At 42.2% G+C, this 25,523-nt stretch overlaps 1 long non-coding RNA gene across 1 annotated transcript in view; it reads left to right on the top strand.

The window, feature by feature from the left end:
- Positions 1-25,523, top strand: part of LOC310696629 — a 46,563-nt gene that overhangs the window by 4,786 nt on the left and 16,254 nt on the right. The window contains exon 2 of the long non-coding RNA XR_014520659.1: positions 2,220-2,303. This is a non-coding gene — a long non-coding RNA (uncharacterized lncRNA). The remainder of the gene's footprint in view (positions 1-2,219; positions 2,304-25,523) is intronic.

Genomic DNA, 25,523 nt, shown 5'->3' with positions numbered 1-25,523 from the left:
TGGACAGGGCTGCCTCAAAACATTTTGGCACCTGAGGTGAATCACAAAAGGGTGCCCCCACCCTCCTTGGGAAGAAGGGGTGAGTGAATATCTACATTAGGGACAAGGAGGGGCAGAAATCAAATGAAACTTACCCAGTAGTTGAAGTGGGAATCAAAGAGCGTTGTAAGTGGGAGGGAAGGTGCCCATTCTGAATCATGCCAGGTGGGTGCAGAGATCAGGAGACCCCAGAGTAAGGTGGGCCGGCCCTACAAAGGCACATACTCTTTTCTTGTAGCTGGCACCACCTGTCCTGGACTCTCCTAAAACGCACACACACATATACAAACATAAGGCCCATAGTGGCTTCAGTTGGTGGCCTTCTTTAGTTTAGACTTCTGGAACTCTGTGGCGAAGAAACATGCCTCCCACCTAGAGCTTCCATTTGCAAGGAATGGAAGCCCCTCTCCCAGGACTGTCCACAGCAACAACAGAATGGTGGCACACTGCTTGGCAATTCAACAGTGGCTGTCATGAACCCCTGAGTCACTGTGCATCCGTACCTCTTGAACAAAGAATTTATACTCTACATATCGGGAAGGGGGCTAAAGGAGAAGAGAAAAATTTGAATCTGTAGAGTTTACAGTCGGTGCCCCTTGGGTGTCTTCCTTTGTGTAATATACCTCAGCTCAGTAAATCTGAAGGAGCATCTCCACCCCCATTGTTCTGCCCGGATACTTGGGTCCAGCTCTGAGGGCCTTCTGGCAGTTCCCTCCCTGCGAGAAGTGAGGTTACAGGGAACCAGGCAGAGGGCCTTCTCAGTGGTGGCGCCCGCCCTGTGGAACGCCTTCCCATCAGATGTCAAGGAAATAAACAGCTATCTGACTTTTAGAAGACATCCCTGTTTAGGGAAGTTTTTAATGTTTGCTATTTTATCACTTTATTATTATTATCATTAATATTCTGTGTGCCAGGGGAAACCCAGCCAGATGGGCAGTGTATCAATAATAATAATAATAATAAATGATGGTGATGATGATGATCCCACACTGGAATCCTTCATAAAAACAGATTATGTATCATGGGAAGAGAAGAGATAGCAAACAGCTATTACAGTGGTACCTCGGGTTAAGTACTTAATTCGTTCCGGAGGTCCGTTCTTAACCTGAAACTGTTCTTAACCTGAAGCACCACTTTACCTAATGGGGCCTCCCGCTGCCGCCGTGCCACCGGAACACGATTTTTGTTCTCATCCTGAAGCAAAGTTCTTAACCTGAAGCACTATTTCTGGGTTAGCGGAGTCTGTAACCTGAAGCGTATGTAACCCGAGGTACCACTGTACACGGGTGCCACTGATGGAAATATGGTGTCAAGACACAGATTTCATTAGAATAGGGGTGCCCTCCAGAGAGAGATGTTGGAGCAATTCCTCCCTTACCTTTTCTGGGGATGCTTAAGAAAGACCTGTGTGCCCTGAGGGAAGAGAGACCCTCAGCTCCTAGTTGGCTTGAAAGGGCTCTGGCATGCTACATTTTATATAATGTATTTTTAAAGTATTTTAACACACATGATATAAAATTGTAAAATTGTAAATCAATTTGTGTGCCTTGGCGGAAAGGCGGTATATACATCCAACAGATAAATAAGTAAAATATTACTGGACCAGCAACCCTGATCACTGGCTGCACTAGGTAGGGCAAAATGAGTTGCAGTCTCCAACAACATTTGGGAGCTGCCATATTGTCTGTAGTAAAGCAAACTGAGAAAAGCACTGAGACCTGAAGGACCAATATTTTAAAAAACCAAGAATGCTGGTTAAAGTTTTCTTTTTTCTTTTTCCCAGCTGCAAGCAAGATCAATAAACCACTGCGTTTAATAAACTCATCATTTTTATTTTTATTTCTGGAGTATTGTGCTGAAATCACTGCTTTGGCTCTCTCTTTTTAATTACAGCTTGTTTGTAACCCTGATATATATAGGACACTAGGGAGAACTCTGAGACTTTAATTTTGTATCCCCCTTCCCTCCCATCCTCTATGCCAAAAAAGCATTTTATGAAGATTGAAATTTTAGCATCCACATAAACAATAAAAACAATAGCTGTTATGTCAAACTTCAAGGCATCTGTTACTGTATTTTGCAAATTTGGCATTAATCCTGTGTCATTCTTAATTACAGTACGGCATGGTTTGCATTGTCATTTCACCTTTTACTGTATAGAGATCTTCTGGACTTTTCAGAGCAAGAGATTAAATTGAAGAAATTAGAAGACGTCAACAACACAGTGACGGACTGGTGACAATGCCACCAACTGAATGAAGTGGGTAAGCAAAATGGATTTATGAGTTCTCAATTCGGAAGAGAACTCAGGAGATACAGAAAAACTAATTTCCAGAATATATAAGCTATTATTAGAGTGGGGAAAGAGAGGTCTCCAGCTGTTTTTGGACTACAATACCCATCGTCCCTAGCTAGCAGGACCAGTGGCCAGGGAAGATGGAAACTGTAGTCCAAAAATAGCTGGAGACCCAAGCACTGCTCTACAGAGAAGTGAGAATGCTGCAAAGGAAACTAAGGACATTGCTAGGCAGGCATTGTTTGTTTGTTTATTTGATTTATATACCGCCCTACATCCCCGGATCACAAGGCGGGTTACAATATAAAATCGATTGCACAAGGCTCTCCCTTTGTGGCCTTGGCTGGCTTCCCTTTGGGCCCCTGTGGGTCTGACTGGGCCACAGGTGGTTGTACCACAGAGCTGCTTGGAATGGAAAAGGGGAAATGAGTAGCTGAAGAAATATGAGGCAATGGCTTATTTGCCTATGTGCTTTATCTAGCATTTGGTAAGCTTTTGGTGGCAGGGGCCACCTCATTGTGTATCTTCATGATGTCTACTTTAATGAACCTAGTGCCTTCGCTGGTGATTCCAGATGTAACTTTAATAGATATAATAACTGGGGAGGTCTGCTCAAAAGGCCCTAAAAAGTGGTGTTTATGAGACAGACAACCTGAGAGGAAATTGACTCTGATTATTTGAATACAGTGCAATGTTTGCAGCATCTGGAAGTCTACAGTAAAAAAGCAAGACTTTTCTTATTTTCCCCTCCTAATGTGGATGTTTATTGCCCAACTCTTGTATAAATGGAGTTGCTCTGCGTGATCCAGGCTGTGCAATATTTGTTGGGGAAAGCACCACAATTCTGAGGAAATCAGATTGGCTCCCTGACTTGGCACATGAAAGTGTTCATTGTGTAAGTTTCTCAGCAGGGCACCATAGAGCCAAATTCTGGGCTCGGCACATCTGCATGGTTATATGAGTTGTACTGAGAAGCAAGTGCCATCTATCTGGTCCCTAAATTCCCAACTGGTTCTTTAAATTCTGGTTCTGCACAAGATAAATTAACTAAGGTTCTGTACTCGCTAGCAAAATACAAGAGTGCTCATGATAATTTTTAAGGCCTTTTAGCAAATGGTCCTAGTGCCAAGCTGAAATTTATCAGAAGACAAAACCTTTTTTTTTAAAAAAAGCATTTTTCCTCCTATTGGAGAAGTTCAATGAAATGTTCTCCCTAATTTCTCAGTCCACAAATAAGGTAGAAAAATTTGAGATGCTATTTGGGCCCAGCTCCCCTATGAATGGCCATTATAGATATGGAAGTCTGTAACCAACTAAATTTTACTCAGAGTTGAGTCACTGGAATTAATAAAAATAAGCTAGACGTGGCTGCTAATTTCAATGGGTATACTCTGAGTAAAAGTCAGTTGCATACAACTTGGAATGGAAGAGTAGTTGCTTATGATTGGAACCCTCACTATGGAGCGAAATTGCTACTCCGTCAGAGAACATGACCTTGTCCGTCCGTCCTAGAGTTAAATCTGTTTGAGACCTGGAATGGAGGGGGTGGGGAAGACCTATAAATAGGATTTTATTTATGAAGGCTGGTGAGTGTGTGAGATCACATCTGCTTCCCATATTGGACTTGTATGAATCCAAGTAATATGGAATATGGAATAAAAACGAGAGTCACCACTTATATGGAATTCACTGCATTTGTAGGTTCAGCTGGCTAGCTAATTGGTGGAGATAACGCTATTGTTACCTGCAGACAGGCATCCAGGTTCAGAAGTTAAGCTGTGACACCTGTTCACAGCCAATGGTCAAAGAACCACAAAAACACTTGTGAAATCTTTTCACAGCTATTCTGGCCTGTTTCTTTAGAATTGCAAGCTTCCTTGCCACCCACTGCCACTTCCTGGTGAGGCAAAAGAAGAACTCTGTGATACACATTAACACTGTATTCAAAAAAACTATTACTTTTCATTTGTCTCTGACCTTGCACCTCCCATTACACTGACACTGCAATTTGGAGATGAACTCCTCTTCAGGCCTCTAACACACCAGCCTAAGAAGACAGCTCCCCCAGAATGACAAGATTCTGAGTCTGCTTCCACTGACACAGAAAGAGCAAAGACCCCCTGACAAACATCACTTTACTTCTCTGCAAACAACAGAAATCACTCCCTTTGTTCCTGGAGACTTAACAGCTATGTGCTGAACTGTACTCAAAACTGACTGCACACCTTGCAGTTTCTGCAATTCCATACCAAGGTCCAGCTTCGAGGGCCTTCTGGCGGTTCCCTTCCTGCGAGAAGTGAGATTACAGGGAACTAGTCATATGGCCTTCTCGGTGGTGGCACCCGCCCTATGGAACACCCTCCCATCAATTGTCAAGGAAATAAACAACTTTCGGACTTTTAGAAGACATCTGAAGGCAGCCCTGTTTAGTTTTTAATGTTTGATGTTTTATCGTGTTTTTAACATTCTGTTGGGAGCTGCCAAGTGTGGCTGGGGAAACCCAGCCAGATGGGCAGGGTACAAATAATAATAATAATAATAATAATAATAATAATAATAATAATAATAATTTATTATTTATACCCCGCCCACCTGGCTGGGCCTCCCCAGCCACTCTGGGCGGCTTCCATAAAAACCAAAAATACAGTAAAATATCACACGTTAAAAACTTCCCTGAACAGGGCTGCCTTAAGATGTCTTCTGAATGTCAGGTAGTTGTTTATCGCTTTGACATCTGCTGGAAGGGCGTTCCAAAGGGCGGGCGCCACTACCGAGAAGGCCCTCTGCCTGGTTCCCTGTAGCTTTGCTTCTCGCAATGAGGGAACCACCAGAAGGCCCTCGGCGCTGGACCTCAGCATCCGGGCAGAATGATGGGGGTGGAGATGCTCCTTCAGATATACTGGACCGAGGCCGTTTAGGGCTTTAAAGGTCAGCAGCAACACTTTGAATTGTGCTCGGAAACGTACTGGGAGCCAATGTAGATCGGTGTTATATGGTCTCGGTGGCCGCCCCCAGTCACCAGTCTAGCTGCCGCATTCTGGATAAAATCATCATCATCCTCATCCTACTCCTGTAAAGGTAAAGGTAAAGGGACCGCTGACTATTAAGTCCAGTCACGGACAACTCTGAGGTTGCGGCGCTCATCTTGCTTTACTGGCTGAGGGTGCCGGCGTTTGTCCGCAGACAGCTTCCGAGTCATGCGGCCAGCATGATTAAGCCGCTGCTGGCAAAACAGAGCAGCGCACGGAAACGCCATTTGCCTTCCTACCGGAGTGGTACCTATTTATCTACTTGCATTTGGGGTGTGCTTTCTAACTGCTAGGTTGGCAGGAGCAGGGACCGAACAATGGGAGCTCACCCCGTTGCGGGAATTCGAACCGCTGGCCTTCTGATTGGCAAGCCCAAGGCTCTGTGGTTTAGACCACAGCGCCACCTGCGTCCCCTACTACTCCTGTAGGGACAGGAAATTAGGGCAGACTGGTTGGGGAATGTGAGGTGCTCCTTCATACTCGTGGGCACATGGGGAAGAGCTACCAGGACTGTGTCCCATCTCTGCCTTGCACAGCACAGACCACATCTTTTTCACCAGCACACATGTGACCAATACTCAGGGAAGGAAAGATAATGAGGAGACCTCCATCTGTGCTGTGCGGGAACCAAGATATATAGAAGTTTCCAGGTGAAACACATCATTGTCCTCTATTGTCAGGCTTAATGCAATGGGGAAAAGGTCTGCAATACATTAACTGCCTCTCTCCAGTCACTTCTGGTGGAATGCAGCAGGGTAAATTCTGTGGCCCATCTAGGTGTATGCATGTGCTGGATTAATTCCAACAACACACAGAAACTAATGTGTCAGAGAAAACTGGAGAACGAAAACAAACTTTAGTCACACAAATAACACTGGAAGGTATAACTAAAGCAACCAAGAAACTTAAACCACATATGTACATACTTTATTTGCGTTAGCCACTAGCCATAGCAATAAAATAAAACACAATATACTGAGGACAGAGCTAAATGCTTAGCTATACACAAAATATGCTCTAGAGGTTTACATCTATACAATTTCATACATAATCCACGTAAAGCACCAGCCATGGATGATTTACCTGGATATTTCTATAAAAAATTATCGGAGATGCTATTGCCCCATTTGCAAAGATTGTTTAACAGTGTATTGGCTGGCAAACCACTTCCTAAGTCATGGAATTGTAGTGATATTAAAAACGGGTAAAGATCCAGGAAATCCAGAATCATACAGGCCTATTTAATAAATTGGACAAGATGGGAGAAAAAAATCACTGGCATATTAGCAGATAAAATGGCAAAAATACTTCCAAACCTAATCCACACTGATCCAGCAGGATTTGTTAAAAAAATAGACACATAGCAGATCAGATCCTAGTATAGGCAAAATGCTGAATGCAGGGTACTATGGAAAAGCCTGAGGAATAACTTCTCTAGATGTCCACAAGGCTTTTGAAAAAGATCATTGAAAGTATTTGTTCCAAACTTTATTTATTCTAAAATGAACTTTTGAAATGACTTTATATTAATTTTTAAAAATCTGTACAGCAATAGATGAGCAGTAATACAGTTGAATGGTCAAGGTTCTGAATACAAAGAGGCACAAAACAAGGGTGCACTTTATAACCTTTATTATTTGCAGGAACCACTGGCTAATGCATTCAGAACTAATAAAAAAAAGAATATTAATAAATGGATGTAGAATATTATTGAACATCTTTGCAGATGATATTGCCCTGATGGTCTGTTGGACCTGGAGACAACGCTGTCAGATGCCATCAGGGAAATCGAAGGATTTAGGAAAATAGCTAGACTGTCTATCAATAAAACTAAATCAGAACTATTATGCCTGAATGTCTCATCAGAAATGCAAGCAGAAACACAAACTAAAACATGTTTGCTCACAATGTATTAAATATTTGGAAATCAACATTACAAAATCATGGACCCAATAATTTAAAGCCAAATTTTAAACAATGGTGAAAAGGGTTTAAAAAGACCCCAAAAGATCTATTTCCTGAATGGGCAGAATAGTGTCAGCTAAAATGACAACATTCGAAACATTTTTATTTTTGTTTTAAACTCTCCAAGTATTTCAGCAAAGACCCTAAAGAAATGGCAAAAACTGATTGTAAAAGCTTTATCCATCAGGGCAAAATATCCAAGACTGCAATTAACTGTATTGTTTCAACATTCCCAGAGAGGGGATACATGTTTACCACATCTGCAAAGATATTATGATGCAGCCCATATACAAAATGTTATTAGTATGATACACAATGTAAAAGAGAAGGTTTAGATACAATTGGAGTTTGGTGAATCTGAGCAACATAGAAGATCAGGTATCCCATTTTTCATTTGTAACAAAACTATCCTAGAAATGCCAACAAATTTATTTGCAAAAGCAATGATAGATTTGGCTATCCTGGATATCATTATACCTATGTCATCATTAGGGGGGTGTGGGTGGCGCTGTGGTCTAAACCCCAGAGCCTAGGGCTTGCCGATCAGAAGGCCGGCGGTTCGAATCCCCGTGACAGGGTGAGCTCCAATTGTTTGGTCCCAGCTCCTGCCCACCTAGCAGTTTGAAAGCACGTCAAGTGCAAGTAGATAGATAGGTACCACTCTGGCAGGAAGGTAAACGGCGTTTCCGTGCACTGCTCTGGTTTGCCAGAAGCAGCTTAGTCATGCTGGCCACATGACCCAGAAGCTGTCTGTGGACAAACACCGGCTCTCTCGGCCTTTAGAGTGAGTTGAGTGCGCAACCCCAGAGTTGTCCACGACTTGGCCTAATGGTCGGGGGTACCTTTACCTTTATGTCATCATTGATTTCATTTGAATTGCTCCCCTCCTTCTACACATCTGATAGATAGCACCAACCACAGGTTTTTCTATACAGTTCAACCAGAGCAGGATTTTCTATACAGTTCAACCAGGCCCCCGGTTTGTGGAGCCCTGAGCAAAAACTGTAGAACCAGCAAACAGAAAGAACAACAATGCCGGTTGTACTTAATGAAAGCAATTTTAAGCTATTCAATATAACATTTTTTTCTGTCTCAATTTACTGATTGCAGAGCAAATAATATCCCAAATATTTACAGGATGTCATTACCTTTGCAAACAGAGCAATTTTAAGCACTTAAGAGGGAAGTCTTGCTGTTGTATTAATTGGCTGCAACTAAAACACCAGCGTTTATTCAGACTGTTTGAATAGCTCTTGTTGAATCACAGGTCTGAATCAACGGTTATTAATCTAAAAAGCGAAATGCCTTTTGTTTGTATCAGATAAGCGCTGTGCTACTAATTGTGGCATAAACAGATGCATTAAAGCAAATCAATATATGAGAGGCTAATAATAATAAAAAATAATAAGTTCACATTAAACACTTCTTTACAGCATCCTTTGCGTTGCAATAAACCATATATTCTGAATGTGTGAATGAGCCTGTGAAATGAAAACAATGGAAAACAACTGAATGGACCTGTGAGATAAAATTGCTGCTACAGAGTCATCATTACCCTGCTAGCATTTATCAACTTGGTGCAGCCAGCAAACACATCTGGTTTTAATAGACATGTACACTGTAGGGTTTTTGGCTCTTCCTTTGTCCTACATACTTTCCCTCCTCTTTATCCTTGTCTGTTGTCAGTGATTTGATGAAGTTAAAATAGACTCCACTTGATTCCACTAATGGACCTTAAATGAAGGGAGAGCTTTCCCCATAGCTTTCAAAGGAAGTTTAAATGGAGCTACTATTGGCCTCATCCATTTGCACGGCCCAAGAATTAAGTTGGTGAAGGGAATGGCCTTGATGCCTTTCTCAGGCCTTTATAAAGGGAAGGGGCCAACCCCCCCCCACAAAAGTACTGATGCAATGCATTTTTGTAAAAAGCTTTCCCTGAGAATGGTGCGTTGCCAGTAGCATCCTGGTCCCAATCCTGCGAATTGCAGGCAAGATGGAAATACAGTGGTACCTTGGCTCTCAAACTTAATTCATTCCAGAAGTCTGTTCCAAAACCAAAGCGTTCTGATACCAAGGTGTGCTTTCCCATAGAAAGTAATGCAAAATGGATTAATCCGTTCCAGACTTTTAAAAACAACCCCTAAAACAGCAATTTAACATGAATTTTACTATGTAACGAGACCACTGATCCATAAAATGAAAGCAATAAACGATGTACTGCAGTCACACAATCAATCAATCAGTAGCTGAACTGGGTTCCACACAGACACAAAAACAAAACAAAAAAGCAGGAAAAACAAAAACACGAAATAAATAGCAAAAACAGACAGGCCTCAGCATAACACTCAAAATGCATGCGTGGTGCTCAAATAAGAAGTGGAATGCTCAAAATGGAGCATGTTCAGCTTCCAAAAAAGGTTCACGAACCAGAACACTTACTTCCGGGTTTGCAATGTTTGGGTTCCAAGTTGTTTGATTACCAAGGCATTTGAGAACCAAGGTACTACTGCAGAGCCCACGCTCTGCCAAGGGCCCTGAAGCTAACCTCCAGGGGATGTATGTTGATATTACAAGCCCACCTCCTCCAAGTCCATCAGACGTGGTTTGGCACAGCTGGTGATGTATATTCAGAACCGAGTGAAGATGGAGATTAAATTCACACCTCATCCCATCCCATATAAAGAGAGAGGTTTCAAGGTCAGTGTTTTAGGTGAATGAATGGAGCAGCGTTTGGCAAAAAGGCCTTGTGCTTACTTTGCCATTCTCCCTGAATGCAGCTGCTGCCTCCAGGCCTTCACAGTTGTTGTTTTTAATCACTAAGATGCACGACTATGACTAAAACAACAACAACAAGGAACCATCCATATGCTGTGGGACTGAGTTTGTTTTCAATCTCCAAATTGGTCCCCTTATACGCATGATGGGTGTGTGTGTGTGTGTGTGTGTGTGTGTGATCCTAAAGTTAATCAGTTTGGTGGCCAGCAACAGCACCACAGAAAATTAATAGAGAGAAAAAAGTGACAATATCCAAAGAGGGGGAATAAATCAAAATAACAGGATGGTGAAAGGGTATTGGCTTTTCATGATGATGATGGTGGTGGTGATTTTGGGAAGTGTTTTTTTTTAATGTTTGATGTTTTATTATGTTTTTATACATGTTGGAAGCTGCCCAGAGTAGCTGGGGCAACCCAGCCAGATGGGCAGGGTATAAACAACACAATTATTAAATTGGTGTGTTTTGTTGTTTTTTTTAAAAAAAATGTTGTGTGGCTGAGGGCAATTCAGATAAAAACACCTGAGACAGCCATGAAAACAAGGCACTCTATTTACTATGTGAGTCAAACTCAAAAATAGGGTTATTTTTATTTTATTTTATGTCCCTCAGTGTGGGCAAGGATTATTTTAATCTGCCAAAACATAAACAGAATAATCGGAGCTGCACTAAACTATCACAAGGAGCTGAGTTGAAAGGAGACATCAGCACCAGATTTTTGCTGCTATGGTGGTGGCAGGCATTTTTGGTTTCAGTTCAAATGCAGGTGCCCTAGTGATGTAACAGAGTCTCCTTGGATAATGCCTCCATTTCACTGAGGTCCAGCTCCGAAGGCTTTCTGGCAGTTCCTTCACTGTGAAAAGTGAGGTTACAGGGAACCAGGAAGAAGGCCTTCTCGGTGATGGCGCCCTCCCGGTGGAACACCCTCCCATCAGATGTCAAGGAAATAAACAACTATCTGACTTTTAGAAGACACCTGAAGGCAGCCCTGTTTAGGGACGTTTTTAATGTTTGAAGTTTTATCGTGCTTTTACTATTCTGTTGGGAGCCGCCCAGCCAGATGGGCAGGGTATAAATAAGTTGTTGTTTTTGCTGCTGCTGCTGCTGTTGTTGTTGTTATTGTTGTTGTTGTTGTTTCATATGGTTCTTCTATCTTTGGGTTCTTGGGGTTTTTTTGTGCTGCTGTTGTTTTTTAAATCAAACAAGTCCATATTGTGATATCAGTTTCATAATTTTTGACCTGACAATATATCACAAGTCACAGTGTGTGTGTGTGTGTGTGTGTGTGTGTGTGTGTGAATGTGCTATGCAAAAATCACAATGTGGGGAAAACCAGCCAATGTGGTGTAGTGGCTAAGACCGGTAGACTCGTAATCTGGTGAACCGGGTTCATGTCCCTGCTCCTCCACATGCAGCTGCTGGGTGACCTTGGGCTAGTCACACTTCTTTGAGGTCTCTCAGCCCCACTCACCTCACAGAGTGTTTGTTGTGGGGCAGGAAGGGAAAGGAGATTGTTAGCTTCATTGAGACTCCTTTGGGTAGTGATAAAGCGGGATATCAAATCCAAACTCTTCTTCCAAACTCTTCTACATAGCTCCATCCTTATTTTAGATATCGTGATCTATATATCACAATGCTGAAACCCGGATATCGCCCAGATGGTTGAAGGAAGATTTTGTAGCTTAGGTGCTTCTGTGCCCAGGACAATCCTTTTCTGTGTTTGCATGTGCGTTTGGGGCTGGGGAGTATGCTAAACAGTGGTTTAGGCAAGCCAGGAACATTATGTCTAAATTGGGCTGCTAGTTTAGGCCATTCAGGTGAATTTACAGCCAGTCTAAGATTTGGATTGGGGACTTGACAACATTCACCTCATAACTCAGCCACTATGCTAGCCCAAATCTTGTATTATTAAAGATCTTCTCCATCAAGCCCAAATAAAAAGAAGCCCTAAGAATAATCAGAAATTCTATTCTCAGATGCCTCTGATAGTTTGGATGCTCTTGCCGACTCATTTGTCATTGTGACAGGAAGCCGAGAGATGCAACTGACAATATGCAAATAGCTCTAATGATACACAAAACAAAATTAAATCTGTGGAACATTTGCTCACATCCCACCCTGTTTCCTCCATTTTGAACCTTCAGCGGGATTACTTGTGCCAAGAGCTTTGTCTGGCAAATCCAAATGTTGAGACTTTAACCAAATTTATTTGTACAAACTCTTTACAATGAAATTATAAACTCGGTACTGCTTGGAGGACCAGGAACACTTAAAAAAGGTTACTGTTGGACGGCCGTGGTTTTAAACATATGGGCGCCTGTTCGAATACACAGCTGTGTGTTCCCTCGTGGATTGTTTAGGTCCCGTGTGCCAGCCTGCAAAATGCTTTAATCTGGATTCTGTTTATCGGGCTATTATAAATTCCTCCTACTTCCTAATTTCTGCCAAGCATCTCTGCCCTTTGCTGCCCTAATTCAACATTTCCTGACAGCCAAAGAGAGATTGCTTTCAGTCACATTTTTCCAGGGTGGGGGTTCATTGTATGGGAAACAAAATTGCTGGTTGAGTGTTCACCATCTCATCATCAAATGGGGCTTGCCTGATCAATTTCATTTCATCTCTTATATTGAGTGGGGGTGGGGGACACAAACCAGGAATTCCAGCTAATGTTGATCAAAGTTATTACCAAAAAATTGTTCACCCTGCCAAATGTTCATGTGGTATAGACGCACCATTTCACTATTTCATCCCTTGGGCTGCTGCTGCTGCTGCTGCTGCTTCTTCTTCTTCTTCTTCTTCTTCTTCTTCTTCTTCTTCTTCTTCTTCTTCTTCTTCTTCTTCTTCTCAGCACCATGTTTGTTCACCATTCAGTTGAATCAGATTGGCTTAGCCAAGTTTGCTTATGGGTTTCTAATGATATCATTGAATCATCAGTTGTATTTTCATGCTGACATCATTAACCAAATCTAAGTAATCTAGGTAACTAGGATGACAGAGGAGCAGTGGGCATATGAGGCTGAGAGCTGTGAGGCCGAAGAAGGAAAGGGAAGAGCACAGCCTTGAAATACTACAAGTGCAAAAATGGGTCACACTTTTTCGACATTCATGAAAAAGAACACAAAACAAAGTACAGCGCTACCCTGGTTTTCAAATGCCTTGGTACTCAAACAACTTTGCAACCCAAACACTGCAAACCCGGAAGTAGGTGTTCCGGTTTGTGAACCTTTTTCAGAAGCCGAACATGCTTCATTTTGAGTGCCACACTTCCGTTTTGAGTGTTAATCTGAGGTCTGTCTGTTTTTGCTATTTATTTTGCATTTATGTTTTTGCGGCTTTTTTGTTTTGTTTTTGTGACTGAGTGGAACCCAGTTCAGCTACTGATTGATTGATTGATTGATTGTGTGTGAGACTGCAGTACATTGTTTATTGCTGTTTATGAAACTCATATTTTAGCTTTCCCATACCAAAAACATGCATGCCAGCTCAACTTCATATTGTGGTCTTCCAAATCTAAAATGTGTGCATCCTCCAATACAATCCATTCCCTTAGCCAACACAATCAAGCTGCCTCATAGTACCATTGTAGGTCCGGCAGGGCAAACCTTCTCTTCCTTTGTGTCAATCAAAATATTATTCTCCTTAAAAAAGAAAAGTGTAAGGAACCAGAGAAGCAAAGATTTCATCCCACCATGGATGTCTGTGGCAGAACTGAAGCTACAGAACAAAAGAAAAAAGAAAACCCTTGTGCAAATTGTTAGTAAACTCCCATATACAACATTGTGACTCCATCTCTGCAATACAATTAAAACAGTATCATACCACTTTAAACAGTCGTGGCTTCCCCCATGTTAAGAGTCCTGAGAGTTGTTAGGAGACAACAATTTCCTCATAGAGTTACAAATCACAGAGTTCCACTGGAAGAGAGATTGACTGTTAAACCAGTCTGAGAAATGAAGCTCTGTGATGTCTGGATAAACAGGACTAGCTTAGTGTCTTTCCCTCCAAACTAGGTACTAGCCCCGTGTTTTAACACTTCTGCTGTATCATAGCATGACCTCGTGATCATTACATTATGTAAGTATTACATTATTTTTCTGAATTGCAGCTTGTGATTTATTGCTTTCCTTCCCAAAAGGTTACAGTAAGTTCCTCAGCTGAATGGAGTCTACATCCAGTAAAAAAAAAAAAAAAAGCTGTGTGTGTGTGTGTGTGATAATTTGTGTAAAATTGATGCCCTCCCCCAAATGTGGGATAACGAGAGATGGGCCAGCCTTGCAGATGTTTTCAACTCATGTGTAGAATGCAACTTATCACATTCCTGGTTCAAGCATTTTTCAAGATTCGGTAAAAACAGATCCTTCGGGTTTATTTTCAATGGTTATGAGAAGCCGTTCTGAATAAGAAAAGGATTAAAAGGTACCAAAGAGTTAAATGTTATGGTAGTTACCCAACTGTTTTAAGCAGCCTAATATGATTGGGTGCCTTAGGTTTCTTCCTCTCCCCCCGCCCCCCCCCCACTTTACGGAGAGAACCTCAAGGTTTATAGTTCCCTGGTTTATTAAGTGTGTTTGCATCTTACAGAACCTTGAACCATATGGAGAAAACAGCTTTTTATTTTATATATAATAATATATATAATTGTGTGTGTATGTGTGTACGTGTGTACCAGGAAGTAGTAAAATGTTTTGAGATGCTATTAAGTCTTCCAATTACAAACCCTATATTCCACCTTAAAAAATGTTCCATACTGTACATTGTGTAGCCTGGGGTGCTGACTAGCTGCCAAATATCTATCAGAAAGTGATTTATGATATATGATACGTTCCTCAGCCCAAGTGGAGACCGTTTAGTTGAAACATGAGAAAGGAGAGGCCTTGTGCTCTCAAAAACCATGATGACAACTCTCTGTTTGGTTTGCTGAGGGAACATACAGTACAAACCGTGCCACATTTTGCAACGCTAAAAACTTATGTAAAGAACAGGACTAAATTAAGCTAAAGGCCTTTGGGTTGCATGTTTTTTTTTTTTTTTAACAAAACACGCTTCTTCATATTTTCTCTACACAGATGTTTTGTTTTATTGTCCCTGCTAATTGGTGTAGCTTCCGAAATGTAAACCCAACAGTCCAGTACTGACAATAGAGAACGACACCTCGCCCTTGCCCTCCCCGCTTCACTTTCAGTATGAACATATTTTAAAGATGAGATTTCATATTTGCAGCTTAAAATTAAACACGTGGCTTCCTTTGAGCTGTGGGTCAGGTCCACACACACACACACACACACACACACACACACTCACACTGGTTTCTTTCAGCTTTAAGGCTTTGAGCATTTTGTTTTGTTTTGTAAAGCAGTTTGCTTTGCAGCTGGAAAGTAGTTTCTCCCATATGGCTTTTTGGGGTATGCAGTAAATCATGCTTTCGTAGCACAATATGGACAGTGACCTCCAGGGTCTCCGAGAATAAAATCCCTTGAGGCACAGAGACAAAAAGCTGTCTTCTCTATTATTTTGAAGGGAGCGCATAGAGCTGTAATCACTGTAGCTTGCCTGAGTCCAAAAAATTCCGTATGAAAAAAACCGGAGGTTATAATACGGACCAGGCTTTCTAGCATTATGAATGTCTATTGCCTCATTAGTTGCCAAATAGTTTAGGTCAGAAAGAATACTTCTGCTGATTGTTCCGAATTGTGTGTTCCTCTTCAACCCAGCCTACACTTTATAGGAACTCTGTATTGTTTTGGTTAATTTTCAATAGTACCGATTTTAAGTTATTTTTTGGTGCCTCCAGGTGGGAGGGTTAATGGGTTTTTTATAATCGTTCTTCTTGTTAAAAAAAAAAAAAGTAATGTAAAGTGCTTTGGAATCCAGCCTATGCAATATATGCTTGCATGTTGGAGAACCATATATTTTTTAAAAATGAATAAATAAATAACTAAGGATGTCTGGAAGGGCGCTAGTATTCTGGGTGTTCTTTTGTAACCTTTGTGGCTTTTAAGAGATTGAGTCCTCTATAGCTTAAAGACTGCCATGTTGCTCAGAGTGAAGCTGAAAACAGCATCTCTGTATTGTATTAACCTCCCCCCCCCCAACCCCATGTAAAGTTTAGTTAACACATCCTGGGATTATCATATTTTGGGAAATCCCAGTCAAGTATAACAAGCAAGCTTGGGGCTAGTTAATGCATGGAGGGGTTAGGACTATAAAACTGTATTGCTAGACTCAGTTAGGTCACCCCTTCTTCCAGTGAAGAAGGAAGTAAAGCTTCCCTGTTCACTGTCTTTGACCATGTGAAGCCGACCAGGCAATACTGGGCTCTCAGAAGCATTTTTCTGCATTTTGTGACCCCAGAATTTTCTACCTGTGCTCGACTTGCTGTTGCATGGAATAACACATGAACCTGACCTTTGGAGTTCGTAAAGCATTTAGACTTACTAACCGTGTGGTATGTTCATTGTGAGGGAGGTGGGAAGTGGGAAGCGCTGCAAATGGACTAAATGGGATATTAAAACGGTCTTAAGAGCCTATATTCCTTATGCTTCCCTGTTGCTACACATTTTGTGACTTTTGAACTCTGCCTGGGCTCTCTTACTGGAGAGTGGGTTTAGTCCTGGGCTCTGAATCTAGGGATCCAGCCAAGTCTTTTATTAATTACCCAACATGCAATCTATAATTCTCCCCGCACATATTGGGTGTGTTTGCCCATTTCCACACCACATCTTTTAAAAGCTCTGGCAGTGAAACACACAACATTGTGGTAGTGATGTATTTATCCATTTATATTCCACCCTTCGTCCCAAAGCAGTCAGGGACCTGTTTTCAGGACACAGGATTCCTTTTTCCTAGATGTTATAAAAGTGCAGCTTGACTCGAGGAGCCTGGTGACATCCCAGCATTTCTTGGGACATTTAGCTCAGGCCTTAGTGACAGTACATAATATTGGAGATTACCTGGAGAGAGACAACATGGCCAGAATCTGAGCATCTTCTTGGAGTAGCTGTGTGTGAAAAAAACAGGGTGGTGCCTCTTCAGAGTCAGATGGCAGTGAAGAGAAATAGAAGATGACTGTGGCTGAGCAAGGAGCTTCAGGTTTCACAAACTTGTTTTGTAAACAGGTTTGGGATTTAGGTACTCCTGAAATCTGCAGGCACAGTCCCTGCTCTTCAGCTGTCCCAGAAGGTAGCAAGTCCACAGAACTGAGATAAGCTGTTGCTATTTTAGCATAAAAACAACAGCCATTAAGGCGCTCTAAGACAACTTTTTCCAACAATTTTTCTGATGCTTGGACGTTCCACACCAGTATTAAGCACCGAGCTTTACAATTTGAGCAGGCAGCTTTAGCAAACATCCTGTCTGAGGAACCTGGCACTCTGTGTTCCAGGATGATTGGCAGGAAACCCTTTGTTTGGGGAAGGGGAAGATGGACATTTATAAAAGTAATACTCTCTTTGTCAAAACAATGGCGGGATAGAAAAATCACAGCCGCTATTTAATTAGAGCTAGAGTGGGGGGTTGTTCTTTCAGGGGTGGAGTGGGGGGTCACAGACATTTCTGGGAGCAGCCGAAAATATAACTGCAGCTAGCAACACAGACGCCTTGAATGGGCACATGGGAAACAGCAGCAGTTCAAGCAACTGCAAGGGGTGCATTGGAGGCAGAACTAAATGGAAGCAATATGGTGGGGGCTGCCATTTGTATGCACTTTCCCCCCAGTGTGATTTTTGCCCACATGCCAAGGCAAAGTGTGAACAAAGGCAGGCTTGCATTGGCATGACTGAAGCCACCAGGACTGTGCGGAGAGTAATTTTGCCCAATTTTGCTCCTAAATCTGGAGCTGTTTCTCAGCAGCTGCATTTTGAGGGTCCACCAGCAAGGCAGGTTATGTGGCTGAATCAAAGCATAATTCACTGTGTTCTGTATTACTTCTATAATACGTGGTGTACTCGCTGAGCCAAGGAGCACTTCTTTTCCAGACTGCTTTGGTTCTACAGCGCTTGAATGTTCAGTGCCCATCTGCGGGCACCATTTCTCGCAAGTACCTCCACATTTGTGCTGCCTGGCAGCAGACTCTGTGGCAGCGCATGTGTGCTGCTGAGAATCATGCAGAGACAGCTATGTTTACTGACCCTGCGACAGCTGAGCATGATGATTCCTGCTTCACATTCTGAAGAGCCACCTAAAATGGAAGCCATCTAGGACAGGCATAGGCAAACTCAGCCCTCCAGATGTTTTGGGACTACAGTTCCCATCATCCCTGATCACTGGTCCTGCTAGCTAGGGATCATAGGAGTTGTAGTCCCAAAACATCTGGAGGGCCGAATTTGCCTATGCCTGATCTAGGACAGGCTTCCTCAACCTCGGCCCTCCAGATATTTTGGGACTATAATTCCCATCATCCCTGCCCACTGGTCCTGTTAGTTAGGGATCATGGGAGTTGTAGTCCCAAAACATCTGGAGGGCCAAGTTTGCCTATGCCTGATCTAGGGTGTAGTAAACTGTGGATTTCATTAGGTACTCACCCTCAGATGAATAGCATTCACTGTATAGAAGTGATAAGTGAACATCGTTTTCATTCTGTGGTGACTTGTGTTACTTTTAAATTTAGTAATCTGGCCCAGTTCTGGGAAGTCTGGCCGACTTGTTACCTCCCCATGTTGGACATACAATGGTATCTCTGGTTACGTACTTAATTCATTCCGGAGTTCCGTTCTTAACCTGAAACTGTTTTTAACCTGAGACATCACTTTAGCTAATGGGGCCTCCCACTGCTGCCATGCCGCTGCTGCGCGATTTCTGTTCTCACCCTGAAGCAAAGTTCTTAACCCGAGGTTCTATTTCTGGGTTAGCGGAGTCTGTAACCTGAAGCATCTGTAACTCGAGCTACCACTGTAATAGGTTGCCCATTGTAAAAGTGTGTGGTACCTGAATGCTGCCTCTGGATTCCTGTGGGCTCAACCGCTGCATTATTTGTTTAGGTAAAAATGTTCCTTGTCCTTTTGCCAAGGAAGCTAAAATGACCTTGCTTGACCATACCTATGTCAGGCTTTGTCCAAGATTTGCTTGCTTTCTGCTCACCTTTCGGTGAGGATCTTGTGACACACCCTTGCTTGTGCGTTCAATATTGGTCATACAGAACAGCAATGAAGCTACGGTTGCTGTGTGAGCACCGGTCACATAGATGTCAAAGCCCAAATGCCCCCAGTTGAATCCATTTAGCAGCATCTTAGGAAGCCCCAAGCCCTTGGCCTATGTGCTGAGTGGTGACACAGGACTTATGAAATCATTGTTGAAACTTACAAGATGGTGGTCATGAAGGGGGAATGGTTGCTGCTATGGCAAACGTAATTATGCCAACAGTAGGTTTAGTGGAGGCTGTAAGGGAATGACAAATAGTACCATTTAACTGCAAAACCCATGAGGCAGGTGCTTAGGCATATTTAAAGTAAGTAATAATTACAGAATTGACAAAAAGGACTGTATTTTCTGATCCAGAATCTCTGCTCTTTAACCTAGCATCGAAAAGTGGAGATAAGCCCAACCACATTCTGCTGTTTTACTTTAGGCCGAAGAGAACAAATGATCTGGCATGCGTATGGGGACATTGAGGTTTCCCTGCTTTATATGCAGGTCTGGGAGAAAGGGACCAGCATGATGAAACAAGATATTGATTAATTTCATGCTGATTGCTGGGTAATGAAAGTTCTTCCTGGTGTTATGAAAAGGCTATGAACCTAATAGCATCTTTAATGTACATGGGATGGATCTATATTGTTATGCGATTCCAGCTGGCATATTAGCATCAGGATATTGGCAGTGGCGACACCCCGTAAGGAAGGAAGGGGAAGAAAGAAGTAGCAAGAACACTGGTGTCAGTGATAAAAATGGGGTTCACATATGCTATGTCTTATGTGTATTGCTGTTCCTGGTCTTATTTGAAAATTTGGCTCGTTCACAAATGATATAAATCAACATAAATCTTAACTGCACATATATTGAGATTCTGACAGCCACCATTGAGCAGTAAAGTTGCGCATTATTCCTGAATCATTACATCATTTCCCATCAGATTGTTGTTTGTATAACTGTGAACAAAGTTAGATCACAAAAGCATCCATTCTGATTTTGAAATAAGTATTGGATTGATTAAAGTGAAATTATTTGGGGTCTTGTTTATTTGTTTCTAGGTTTCCTCATCCAGGCTGGTGACAGGTTTTGTTTTAAAAGAAAATTGTATCACAACAGCAAAGAGTAACAGATCCTTAACCTCGGTTCGTAAGCCAAACTATCTGCCTTCAAAATTCTTACTAAATTAATGCTCGTAATCATTTATTTAGTCTCCGAATCGCCCTTCCTTTCCAGTAACTCGGATCTGTAGATAATTTATTTCACTTCATTTATGAATCGCTTCCCATAAAACACCCCAAAGCAATTTAACTATAAAAACGTCAACAATAACATATATAAAAACAATTTGAAGTCCAGTGCAGATGCAGACTGAGATACAAAAAAAAATCTATTTAAGAGACTTATTGGAAAAAGATATTCAACAGGCGCCGAAAAGAAAATAGAGATGTGCCTGTCTGATATATGATGGGAAGGAATTCCAAAGGGTTAAGTGTCATCATGCTGAAGGCCTGATTCTTACATTGGATGGAGTGGACCTCCTGATGAGATGGTATCTGTCCAGTGGCTACTTAAGGGGTTAGATGATATAATTTCTGGCTCTTTCTAGTCTTTGCTTGACAACATGTGAAAATTCATGAACATATATGAATGTCTATGTTTTGCGTGGCAAGGTCCCAAACCCTGATCCCCAACAGCGCCCTACAGCTGTTTTCTGGAAGCAGGGAATCAGTGGTGCTCAAGGGGATAGGCTGCGATCGCTGCACGCTGTTCCACACTGAAGAAGGAGGCCGATGAAAGCCTCAGCGACCCAGGGAAACAACAGGAGCTCTATGGAGCAGATCCAAAGAACTGCCCAAGCAGGGAGAAAACAGGGGCGAGTCATTGGCCGCGGGCAGTTTAAATAGCCCGAGCCACGCCCCTGGACTGTCCTGATTGGATGGCCTAAGGGTGATGTGGCCAAGGAGCAGCCAATGGTGCAGGGGCTATCCCACCCTGTGCATGTGGGGAGGGCTTGCTCCCAGCTCGCAACAACATCTCTCCGGGTACGGTAAATGGCTTTATCCCCAGTAATAAACATTACAATAGACTGAATCCCCAAACTCATTTTTCTAGTATATAAAGTAAAAGAAGCAATTATTATTATTATTATTTGTATTCCACATTACTATTAAGAATACTGCTAGGGTTGCCATATTTTGAAGAGCAAAAAAAAGAGGACGCTATGACGACTCTCATTTTAAATACCCTCACTATATGTAGCCTATAGAAGCTGTGATATATTGCTGAGGGGGGCAGGAGAAGAGAAGAGGCAAGCGAGCCTTCCACCACCAGTTATGTCTACATCTCATCCAGAAAGTATAGCCAGAGACATTTTGGCAAATTTTTAAAAATCTACCCGGACAGAATTTTTACCCCTTAAAATTAGGACGTGTCCTGGAAAAAGAGGACGCATGGCAGCCCTACTTTATTCTACTTTACGCAAGCTTTGTGATTTTCTGGCACTTGTTCTTTGGGGTTTTGTTTTGTTTTAAAAAAATAGTCTAGTAATAAAGAAAAAATGAGCTGTCCAGGCAGATGGTCATTAGTTAAGCTGTACGGAATGAGCATGTGAAGCTGAGGTCATCTTGCTACAGATCTTCTTCCAACTGCATTAAATTTTATAGGACTGGAAGGTGTTGGGCATGGTGTTTTTTTAAGGCAAGCTTTCAGGGCTTCCCACTGAAGAGCATCTAGAATCTTAGAATTGGAAGGGAACTCCAAGGGCCATCTAGTCCAACCCCCTGCAATGCAGGAATCTCAGCTAAAGCACCCATGACAGATGGCCACCCAACCTCTGCTTAAAAACCTCGAAGGAAGGAGAGTCTGCAACCTCCTGAGGGAGAGTGCTCCACTGTCGAACAGCTCTTACTGTCAGAAAATACTTCCTGATGTTTAGTCAGAATCTCCTTTCTTGCAGCTTGAAGGCATTGGTTTGAGTCCTACCCTCCAGAGCTGGAGAAAACAAGCATATTCCTCTATGTGACAACGATCGTATCACCTCTCAGTCTCCAGGCTAAACATACCCACCTCCTTCAAACACTTCTCATAAGGCTTAGTTTCCAGACCCTTGACCATCTTTGTTGCCTTTCTCTGTACACATTCCAGCTTCTCAACCTCCTTCTTAAACTGTGGTGCCCAGAACTGGATACAGTAAATCTGGCTGAGTGTGGAATAACCTTGTGTAGTGAAAGGATAAGAAAGAGGGATTCATATCTAGATGCTAGGATAGAGATGATAAGGAAAAAAGGAAAACAGGAAGACACAACGAGAGGTAAAGGAGGTGTTGTGGGATTGGCGGAAGTCAATGTTTGCTTTTCTTTTTAGTGTTTATAATATTAACTTGTAAGATTTGGATTTGGGGTTTTTTGCATGCTTGTTTTTGTGTTTTGTGTATTTTTTGTGTTATTTTTTGTTGTGTGGAAAATACTAATAAAATGTATTATTTAAAAAATTTAATAATAATATTAAAAAAGCAGAATTGGATACAGTATTCCAAGTGTGGTCTGACCAAGGCAGAATAGAGTGGTGCTATTACTTCCTTTGATCTGGACACTATACTTCTGTTCATGCAGCCTAGAATAGCATTAGCTTTTTCTTTGCTGCTGCTGCATCACACTGTTGACTCATGTTAAGCTTGTGGTCCACCAAGACCCCTAGATTATTTTCATACGTACAGTGGTACCTCGGGTTACATACGCTTCAGGTTACAGACTCCACTAACCCAGAAATATTACCTCGGGTTAAGAACTTTGCTTCAGAATGAGAACAGAAATCATGCTCCGGTGGCGTGGCAGCAGCAGGAGGCCCCATTAGCTAAAGTGGTGCTTCAGGTTAAGAACGGACCTCCGGAATGAATTAAGTACTTAACCTGAGGTACCACTGTAATAACCTGAGGTACCACTGCTAATAAGCCTGGTGTCTCCCATCCCATATTTGTGCATCTGGTTCTTCCTACCTAAGTGCAGGACTTTACATTGGTCCATGTTGAAATCCATCTTGTTAGTGTGCACCCAGTTCTCCAGTCTGTTAAGGTCATTTTGAATTCTGATTCTGTCTTCTGTATAAGAACTAGATTTTCTATCTATTCACTGGTTAAGAAGCTACTTCCATTTGTACAAAGACAACTAGGGTGCAATGCAATACCGAGAGCAGGAATCCATCTGTATAAAACAGAGCAAGACAAAAGAGGGCTGTTGGCACTTAAGGGCACCTTGATGCAGCCACTCAACTTGACCATTTTATTAATTACGCCATCTAGCAAGTGAGAACACTCTGACATAGGCTTGCACCATTGCTTGCTCTTAAATCCTTTAGTCTGCTTCCTATTGGTTCCACATGTGTTTGTATTTGTTCTCAGTAGGCAAGGATTCTATGGAGGGGGGTGGGAATGAATGAAGTGCTTCAGATCAATTGCACTATCGGTCATGTGGAAGTCATTGGAAAACATGTTGCTTTGTTTGGTCTAATGTTAAGAAACCAAGGGAAGAAAAACAGCTCTCGTGAACGAACCAAATATTCGTTATCAAAAGCTCACTCCCTTCCTTTGCCGGTCCAGGAACATCGGTTCTGTACCGCAAAGCTGGGCAAATTTTGAGCAAACCAAATGCTTATTTTAGCATTTGGGGGAGCTTATTCTGCACCTCTGAGGAAAAAGTAGCCACTCCGTATAGCATAAATCAATAGGACTCTATGTGTTGCGATCCTGAGCTGAGCAGGGTTTCCATGAGTCCAGTTTCCAAATACAGTGGTACCTCTGGTTACGAACTTAATTCGTTCCGGAGGTCCATTCTTAACATGAAACTGTTCTTAACCTGAGGTACCACTTTAGCTAATGGGGCCTCCTGCTGCAGCGCGATTTCTGTTCTCATCCTGGGGCAAAGTTCTTAACCCGAGGTACTACTTCTGGGTTAGCGGAGTCTGTAGCCTGAAGTGTTTGCAACCCGAGGTGTTTGTAACCCAAGGTACCACTGTAATTCTTTGTCTCTCCCCAGCACAAGTGGAAGTGGAAATATGCAAATATATGGATATTTTCTGGCTTTGCATACTTTAGCCGGATTGTATAACTCTTTCTTTCTTGTTTTTGAAAAAGTGTTTGCGTTTATGCTCTTGTTAGATAGTTGGAAGCTGCAGAATGCAGCATTCATTGGGCAGCTAATCAGTAGAAATACTGAAGAGGGTAATAGGCCTGAAGTCCTCTGAGTAATATAGTTAATATTATCTAGGTGGTGCCACTTTTGTGTTTTCAAATCCCTTCTCAAATGCATCTTTTGCATGAAACGTTTGACGTAATGTTTTATTGCTCACCCCTGACAGAAAATAAGCCCATGTATTAACTGCACTTCCACATATGCTCTCTCTGTTATCTTTGCCTCTTTATTTCCTCCCCTCCAATTCCTCTGTCAAAAGAGATTATAAACTCCTTGGGGCAGGGATATGTCTGTTTGCCTTGACTAACTATGAAAAGTGCTAGGTGCACTGATGGGATGAGAAAAATAAATGATCATGCGAAACATTTTAATGTCTACTGAAGTGCCAAACTTCCTAGTCAACCCTTAGTCATTTTCTCCTGTTCATGCTTTCATAATGGTTACCGTTGCTGTTGTAAAATGTCTGATTTCGCTGAAATGAAATGCTTGGGCATACTGAATTCCTCACAGGATTTTGAACTGTGCATGGGTGATGGGAGGCAGGGAGGTCCCAATTCTTTGTGAATGGCCTGGTTCGCCCAACATGGTAATCCCAATTACATTTTTCTAGACAGTGGCATAGTGTTGGGGCGGGGGTTAGAGGGGCTTTTTTGGTTGCAAAATTCAAACACCTGGTGCTGCCTCAATACAGCTGTGCATTTCCGTAACTGGGCTCCATTGAAAACGGCTTCTCCATGTGAACCAGAAAGTGACCTCTCCAGACAAGGAAATGACTCTGCTTTTCTTATCTCCGCAGCTGCAATCTCCTGGGTGACGTGGACACTGTTAGGTAGTTGAATGCACATGCGAACTCCATCTGTTTAACCTCCATGCAGTCCTGGGTCCTGGCAACCCATGCTATGTCACTTTTTCTAGGACCATGAAAAAGTGTGGGTAGGAGAAGGTCACAACTAATTTGCTCCTCCTGGTCTTTTTTACTCCCATGCCATGCTAAACTAAAACCCAAGTTTGGCTTAGCATGTCACCTCAGCCAGGTCAAGCATGCTCTCTTTAATAACCATGTGCTACAGCCAAGTGTCTGGTCTTGGGTACAAACTTGTGGTGAAGAA

This window comes from Podarcis liolepis (assembly GCF_965112155.1).
Source record: "Podarcis liolepis genome assembly, chromosome: 17".
NCBI lineage: Eukaryota > Metazoa > Chordata > Lepidosauria > Squamata > Lacertidae > Podarcis > Podarcis liolepis.
The sequence above is the reverse complement of the archived record's forward strand: the minus strand, read 5'-3'. Positions and strand labels throughout refer to the sequence as shown.